The following is an 8594-nucleotide window of genomic DNA, read 5'->3' on the forward strand; positions in this document are numbered from 1 at the left end:
TTAAAAGTTCGCCATAGCTGCAACTTCGCGTACTTCGTTTGTGTCCAACGACCAGACCAAGATGTCACAGAACTCCACCTTCATTAATAAAGCTTTCCTCTTTTATTCGCAATATCCAGATTGCAATCTCAGTTTCTTCCTTGTTCTTCGTTTGCTTAGAGGAAATAGACCGTCGTGGTCAGGTTGATCATGCGCCGGCATGGTCAATAACCCTCGGAAGTTGGTTTAGCGATGGCTAAGGCGCGACGTCTTTGCGCGTTCGTAGTCGGATCATCAAAGTCGACTCTCACATAAAACGATATCTATCTCATCGAAACATTGGGACACCTTAGCCTCTATCAAGCGGTATCAGATTTCCAGGTTGCTCGGTGAGATTTTATAGTTTTTCGTAGTTTAGATCGAGTATGTTATTCATATCTATAGTCCACGAAAAAGCCAAAAAAAATTAGGGTTAGTTCATCATATCCGAACCAATTTGAGCCTTTGCATAATCTTTTTAGGGTTTTGCATTGTTGAATTCGCGGTTGCATCGTCGTGTCTAGTTGCTGGTCTTAGTGTCTAGTCCTTTAGAGTTTCGAGTTCTGTTCACAAGTTGTCCTGCCGCCGCCGCACCATTGTCATCACCACTACCATATACCACCATCGTCATCACTGCTGCCATATACCACCATCGTCATCACCACTGCCATATACCACCATTGTCATCACCGTTGTCATATACCACCATCGTCATCACCGCTGCCATATACCACCATCGTCATCACCGCTGCCTTTACCACATATCCACTGCCATCACGATAATCCGAGTCCACGTCCATCACCGATTCGCCACCAGTCTTAGTTCCACCGCCCTACATATATCTGCCACCAGTCCGAGTTTCCACCAGATTCATCTCCGCCACCAGTCCGAGTCCAGTATTTGTTGCTTTGTTTTGGATATCCAGATCACGCCATACTCCAAGTCATGACAGAGTCAGACTCCCCAACTTCCGTGCTACCCGAAGTAGAAAAATAGTTCCAGTTTAAAAAAAAACTATGTCTGGAAAATTCTGGCTAGGCAGTTTTTAGACCATTTGTAGACTTTTTTGAAAAAAAATGTTGCGAAGCAAAAAAAAAGAGGAAAAAAGTGCAGAAAAAAATTTGAAAAAAATCAGAGCGTGCTCCTCCCTTGTTTACGTGCAGCGCCGTGATTTTGTTAGTGTTCTAGGCTCGCGTCTCTAGCACGGTCTAGCCTAGGACCAGCACAGTACCGTCGTTGAGCGTTTATTCAACTTTGCATCTCCGAATTGATTATTGCTGACCCTTTTGCTACCATATTATAAGCCTTCCTAGCTCCACATACATTTATGTCGTGTGTTTGACTCTCCCTGCTAATCTCCCTATCCAAGCTTTGAGAGTTTTGACTACAACGGTTGCCGATCACCGCCTGCTGCTGGGTAAGAACTGGTAAGAATTTGAGATTTGCTTGGCAGATTTGTGACACCCACCACCACCTCTTGTTAGTAGTCTGTAGGATCATATTCTTGTGTGTTTCTATTGCTGCTAACCGTGGCAGGATCACAAGCCGACGACACTGACTGGGAGAACATGACGAATAAGGAGTTGCATGATAAATTTCAGCAAATGATGAGTGGACAGGTGCAAGATGTGCTAAACAAATTTGACGACGCCATGGAGAAGATAGATTTCATGGAGAAGACATTCGAAACAAAGCTCGATAACAAGTTTAACGAATTACCCGCGCGTCTTCCACCACCACCACCGGCTGCACCTAACGCACCTCTACAACCACAACAATAACAACAACAACAACAACAATAACAACAACAACAACAATGACTACCTCCATGTCGCGAAATAGCCCTTCGCCGAGCGAGCCGTGTCCCTCTTGCTCCTGGCCAAACTGTTGGTGCTGCTGTTGATTCTTCTGTGGCTCCTGCTACTGATGCGGAGGAGGATGATTATGTGGGAGATTAAGAGGATGAGGTTGATCAAAATCAGAACTATGTGCAACCACCAGCACCACAACCACCAGGTCATCCACATGCAAATAATGGCAATGGTAGGGCTCCCCCTCAGATACGAGATCATGACCATCTCCCTAAACTGAAATTGAATATTCCACCATTTGAGGGTAGATATGTTCCTAATATATATCTTGGGAGTTAGAAACTGAACAACGATTTACCTGTTTACAATATCCTGAGGAGAGACGTGTTCCTGCTGCTGTTTTTGCTTTCACTAGCTTTGCATGTGTTTGGTGGTCTGAACATTGTAGATTATATCCTATTCCAGCTACTTGGGCTACTTTGAAAACTGCTATGCGTACTCGTTGGGTTCCACCATATTATCAACGTGAATTACTTCAAAAATATAGCTTTTAAGACAAGGAAAAAATTCTGTAGAAGAGTATTATCAGTAATTACAAACTGGCATGATTAGATGTGGTATTGTTGAGGAGAATGAAGCTATGCTTGCACGTTTTATGGGTGGATTAAATAGAGAGATTCAGACAATTCTAGAGTATAAGGAGTATAATAATATCACTCGTTTATTCCATCCTGCTTGTAAAGCTGAACGTGAAGTGTAGGATCGATAGGCATTGGAGCGAACTAAATTTTCTGCACGTCGATCTTCATCATGTACACCACGTGCATCCTCTACTTCCACTGCACTAGCACCACCATCAGGTGCCACCTCCAGCCGTGATACAAGAAGCAGGCACAACCACCACTCTCTGCCAAGAGCACACCTGCCGGGCCTGCGCAGAGCTCTTCTTCTTCCATGGCATCAACAGGGCACACAAGTGATACTATTTATCGTCGTTGTAAGGGAAGAGGACATTTTGTAAGAGAATGCAAATCTCAGCGTGTGATGATTGCTACTGAGGATGGTGGGTATGAGTCCGCTAGTGACTATGATGAGGAGTTTGGCTCTTATTACGCATGAAGAACACGGAGGAGATGATTCTGATCATGAGACACAATACATGGCTGCTGAAGATGTTGACAAGTATGAATGTTTAGTTGTTCAACGTGTTTTGAGTGTGCAGGTTACACAAGCTGAGCAAAATCAGAGGCAAAATTTGTTCCATACGAAGGGAGTTGTGAAGGAACGTTCTGTTCGCGTCATCATAGATGGAGGCAGCTCCAAAACTTGGCTAGCATGGAGATGGTGGAGAAGCTATCTCTCATCACAAGACCACATCCACATCCTTACTACATCCAACGGCAAGGGTAAGGTAACACGTATTGTTCGTGTGCATTTTAGTATCTCTACATATGCTGATTATGTTGACTGTGATGTGGTACCCATGCAAGCATGTTCCTTATTACTTGGTAGACCATGGCAATTTGATAAAAATTGTGTATGCCATGGTAGAAATAATCAGTATACTCTTTTTCATAAGGATAGCCATATTACTTTGGTTCCTATGACTCCTGATTCCATTTTGAAAGATGATATTAATAGAGCTAATAAAGCAAAACAGGAGAAAATAAGAGTGAAAATCAGATTGTGGCCAAAGAATTTGAGCAACAAATGAAGCCTAATACTAAACCATCTACTGTTGCTTCTGAAATTAAATTGAAAGGTGCATGTTTACTTTCCACAAAATCTTATATTGATGAGCTAGATTTCAGCAAATCTGTTTGCTATGCTTTTGTGTGCAAAGAGCCATTATTTTCACTCGAGGACATGCCTTCCTCTTTGCCCCCTACTGCCACCGGGATTACCACTTATTCGAGGGATTGAGCATAAAATTGACTTAATTCCCGGTGCATCGCTAGCCAACCATGCACCATACCATACCAATCCAGAGGAGACGAATGTCATTATGCGTCAAGTACAGGAGCTGCTCGACAAAGGTTATATACGTGAATCTCTTAGTCCTTGTGATGTTCCGATTATACTAGTGCCTAAAAAGGATGGTACGTCATGTATGTGTGTTGATTGTAGAGGCATTAATAATATTACTATTCATTATTGTCATCCTATTCCTAGGCTAGATGATATTGTAACACCCATGATGCGGCTATATGTCCCACGTGTCGGAGCACGACTTAGAGGCATAACCGCATTGTAGGCATGTCGCAAGAGGGGTAATCTTTACACATCCCATGTACTGAATAAGAAAGAGTTACAGAGTTGGCTTACAATCGCCACTTCACACAATACATAAATATATCATTACATCATCCAGAATACAATCAAGGTATGACTACGGAACCAAAATAAAGACAACCCCAAATGCATAAGATCCCCGATCGCCCCAACTTGGCTCCACTACTGATCGTCTGGACATGAAACATAGTAACGCCCTGAATCCTGGTCGAACTCCCACTTGAGTTCGGTCGCATCCCCTCGAATGGCATCATCGGCACCTGCATCTGGTTTTGGAAGTAATCTGTGAGTCATGGGGACTAAACAATCTCACACCCTCGTGATCAAGACTATTTAAGCTCATGGGTAGGAAAAGGTAGTGAGGTGGAGCTGCAGCAAGCACTAGCATATATGGTGGCTAACATACGCAAATGAGAGCGAGAAGAGAAGGCAAAGCACGGTCGAGAAGCTACAAAGATCAAGAAGTGATCCTAAAACTACTTACGTTCAAGCATAACACGAGACCGTGTTCTCTTCCCAGACTCCATCGAAAAGAGACCATCACGGCTACACACGCGGTTGATTCATTTTAATTAAGTTAAGTGTCAGGTTTTTTACAACCGGATATTACCAAATTCCCATCTACACATAACCGCGGGCACGGCTTTCGAAAGTGTAAATCCCTGCAGGGGTGTCCCAACTTAGCCCATCACAAGCTCTCATGGTCAACGAAGGATATTCCTCCTCCCAGGACGACCCGATCAGACTTGGAATCCCGGTTACAAGACATTTCGACAATGGTAAAACAAGACCAGGAAAGCCGCCCGATGTGCCGACAAATCCCGATAGGAGTCGCACGTATCTCGTTCTCAGGGCACACCGGATGAGCGCTCCGTACAACTAAAACCAAACCTCGAGTTTCCCCGAGGGGGCGCTGCAAAGGACTCTAGTTTGGACCAACACTCAGAGGAGCACTAGCCCGGGGGGGGGGGGGGGGTTAAAATAAAGATGACCCTTGAGTCCGCGGAACCCAAGGGAAAAAGGCCTAGGTGGCAAATGGTAAAACCAAGGTTGGGCCTTGCTGCAGGAGTTTTATTCAAGGCGAACTGTCAAGGGGTTCCCATTATAACCCAACAGTGTAAGGAATGCAAAATCAAGGAACATAACACTCATATGACGGAAACTACGGCGGCAAGAGTGGAACAAAACACCAGGCATAAGGCCGAGCCTTCCACCCTTTACCAAGTATATAGGTGCATTAAAGTAAACAAGATATAATAATGATATCCCAACAATAAACATGTTCCAACAAGGAACAAACTCCAATCTTCACCTGCAACTAGCAACAGTATAAGAGGGGCTGAGGAAAGCAGTAACATAGCCAAACAATGGTTTGCTAGGACAAGGTGGGTTAGAGGGTTGACATGGAAATATGGGAGGCATGATATAGCAAGTGGTAGGTATCGCGACATAGCAATAGAGCGAGCAACTAGCAAGCAAAGATAGAAGTGATTTCGAGGGTATGGTCATCTTGCCTGCAAAGTTCTCCGAGTTGACGTAAGCTTGATCCTCGTACTCAACTGGTTCCTCGATCACGAACTCATCTCCCGGCTCTACCCAAGGCAAGACACAAGCAAAATAAACCACAATCAACCATGGTGCAATGCACAAGAAACATGATGCAAACCATGGCATGATATGCGGGATATAATATGCAATGCATATGAGTGCTCCGGAAGGAAAAGATTGAACCAGGCCTCAACTTGGAAAACCAAGTGCGCCGCTGGAAAGATGAGTTGATTTCAGTCGAAATCGATATAAAGATCACCGAAAATGGATGCACGGTTTGCAAATGGCAAGAAAAACAAGACTGGCACAATTCTGTGATTAACAGCACGATGCCATCTAGAATGCAACAAGAAACTAAGCTACTGCACTCCAACATAACAACAAAGCACATGGCACTGATCTACTCAAGATGTTTCAAAAAGATGAACACTGAGCTACGGCTGAATCACACAATAACAGGTTCAAACAAGCATGGCAAAAGTGCAAAAGATAACAGCATCACAGACTTAGTGAAAATAACAAACATGTCAGGATTTAACATCAGGAAGCAATGTTTAGAGCAAGATATCAACATGCTACAGGATCAGATCATAGCAAAGAAAGGCATGGCATGAATCTACTCAAAGCATATAACAAAAGTCCCTTACTGACCATAAGCCAAAAAAGGATCAGAAGATATGATGGCACCCATGTAAACATAGCAAGTTTCGTTAACAGATTCACACTTAGCAGAGAACTGGACATGGCAAAAACAGAGTTACATAGGCATGTTTGCGAGCTCGATGCACTCAACACAAGGCATTGCATGACAAACTAAGAACACTCCCAGCATGAAGACATGTTCAAGAAGCTAACCATGGCAATAACAATCTCATAGCATGCATGGATCAACTACAACAACCTTGGCAAAATTGATTAACATGTAAACAATCTGCGAGGAACATTTTATAGCAAAAGTAGAGCAAGATTGAGTCATGCTAGGTACACCACAAATGCAAACAAAGACATGGATGGATAGAGCACAACCATATGCCCAAATCATCCTTACTGAACATACTCAAAAGAGGCATCGATCTCTCTGTAGCAACATGAATACATGGCATTGAAATAACAGCAGGGAAAAGACTTAGTAAAAATCTAAGTCCCTGAAATCAGCAACATCACGAGAGCTACTTTGCATGCATGTGATAGTCACCACATTGATCACAAAAAATACATGGCATACACCCTTGTAAAGATGGCATGGCATAGCCCAAAACACATGTAGAGCTCAAGTCCATAGGAGGCACACAATAATCATGGCAAAAATGACAAATGCTCAATAACTGATAAGAATCAGGAACCAGCATTTTATAGCACTCTTGCAACAGTCATTTGGGCATCAATATGGTCTCAAACAAGCATGGTGCAGTGGAATAAAATGAAGAGGACATCCTAATGTACATTTTGATATATTACATGGCCAAAACGGAGCTTTGGATGCAGAGTTATGACATTATGAACATAGCTAGAAAAAATAACAGAAAAGGACTTGGAGGAAAACGGGTCAACCCTAGGGTTTGCTGAATCCAGATCTGAGCGCACGGTTCCCGAGGTTGGCCAGGATCTCCCCGATGTTGAAGGAGGTGACCGGAGTTGGAGGGAAATGGGGCGGCACCGGAGCTAGGCGGCGCCGGCGTTGGATGGCGGCGATGGCCAGCGAGGCGCGCGACGGACTTTCGGTCACGCGGCGATGGGCGACGGCCGGCGCACTCGGTAGGCTGCGGGCGGCGGCAGGCCCGATCTGGGCTCCCTCGGGCCGCCGCGGCGCGCAGGTCGGCGGCAGTGACGTGCCGGCGCGGGAGTGGCTGAGGCGGCAAGGCGGACGCGTCCGGTCCGATCCGGATGTGTCCAGCGGCGCGGGGAAGAAGAGGCTAGGGTTTGGACCCGAAAATTCGGAGGAGTGCACATATTTATAGGTAGAGGGAGCTAGGAGAGTCCAAATGAGGAGCGGTTTTCGGCCACGCGATCGTGATCGAACGGCCGAGAGGATGGAGGGGGTTTGGATGGGTTTTGGTCCACTTTGGAGGGGTGTTGGGCTACAACACACAAGAGGCCTTTACGGTTCCTCGGTTAACCATTGGAGTATCAAACGGACTCCAAATGGCACGAAACTTGACAGGCGGTCTACCTGTGGTATACCAAGGCCGCTTAGCAAATCTTGGTCCAATCCGAGAACTTTTAACACCCGCACACGAAAAGAGGCAAAAGGGGACGCCGAAGAACGTAGGAGTGCCGGAATGCAAAACAGACAATGGGGAAAATGCTCAGATGCTTGAGACAAACACGTATGCAAATGCGATGCACATGATGACATGATATGAGATGCATGACATGGACAAAATACAAAACAAAGATAAAACCCAACCACAAGGGAATATCATAACTTAGAGCCGAAAATGGCAAGAGTTGGAATACAAATATGGTAAGTTACATACGGGGCGTTACAACACTCCACCACTACGAAAGGATCTCGTCCCGAGATCCAGGATTGAAAAAAACTCCAGATATTTGGAACAGAGGTGGTCCTCGCGTTCCCAGGTGGCTTCCCGGTCAGAATGATGTGACCACTTCACTTTCAGGAATTTGATAGACTTGTTGCGAGTCTTGCGCTCAGTTTCTTCAAGAATAGCAGCAGGATGCTCATGATAAGACATGTCTTCTTGGAGATCAATCTCCTCGAAGTTGATGGTGCGGTCAGGAGTCTTGAAACAATTACGAAGCTGAGACACGTGAAACACGTCGTGCACGTTTGCAAAGTTGGATGGAAGCTAAAGTTGATAGGCGAGATCGCCTCTTTTGCCAATGATCTTGAAAGGACCCACATATCTAGGGGCAAGCTTCCCTTTGATACCGAAGCGACGAGTGCCTTTCATTGGAGAGAC

This window comes from Triticum urartu, chromosome 7 (assembly GCF_003073215.2).
Source record: "Triticum urartu cultivar G1812 chromosome 7, Tu2.1, whole genome shotgun sequence".
Taxonomy (NCBI): domain Eukaryota; kingdom Viridiplantae; phylum Streptophyta; class Magnoliopsida; order Poales; family Poaceae; genus Triticum; species Triticum urartu.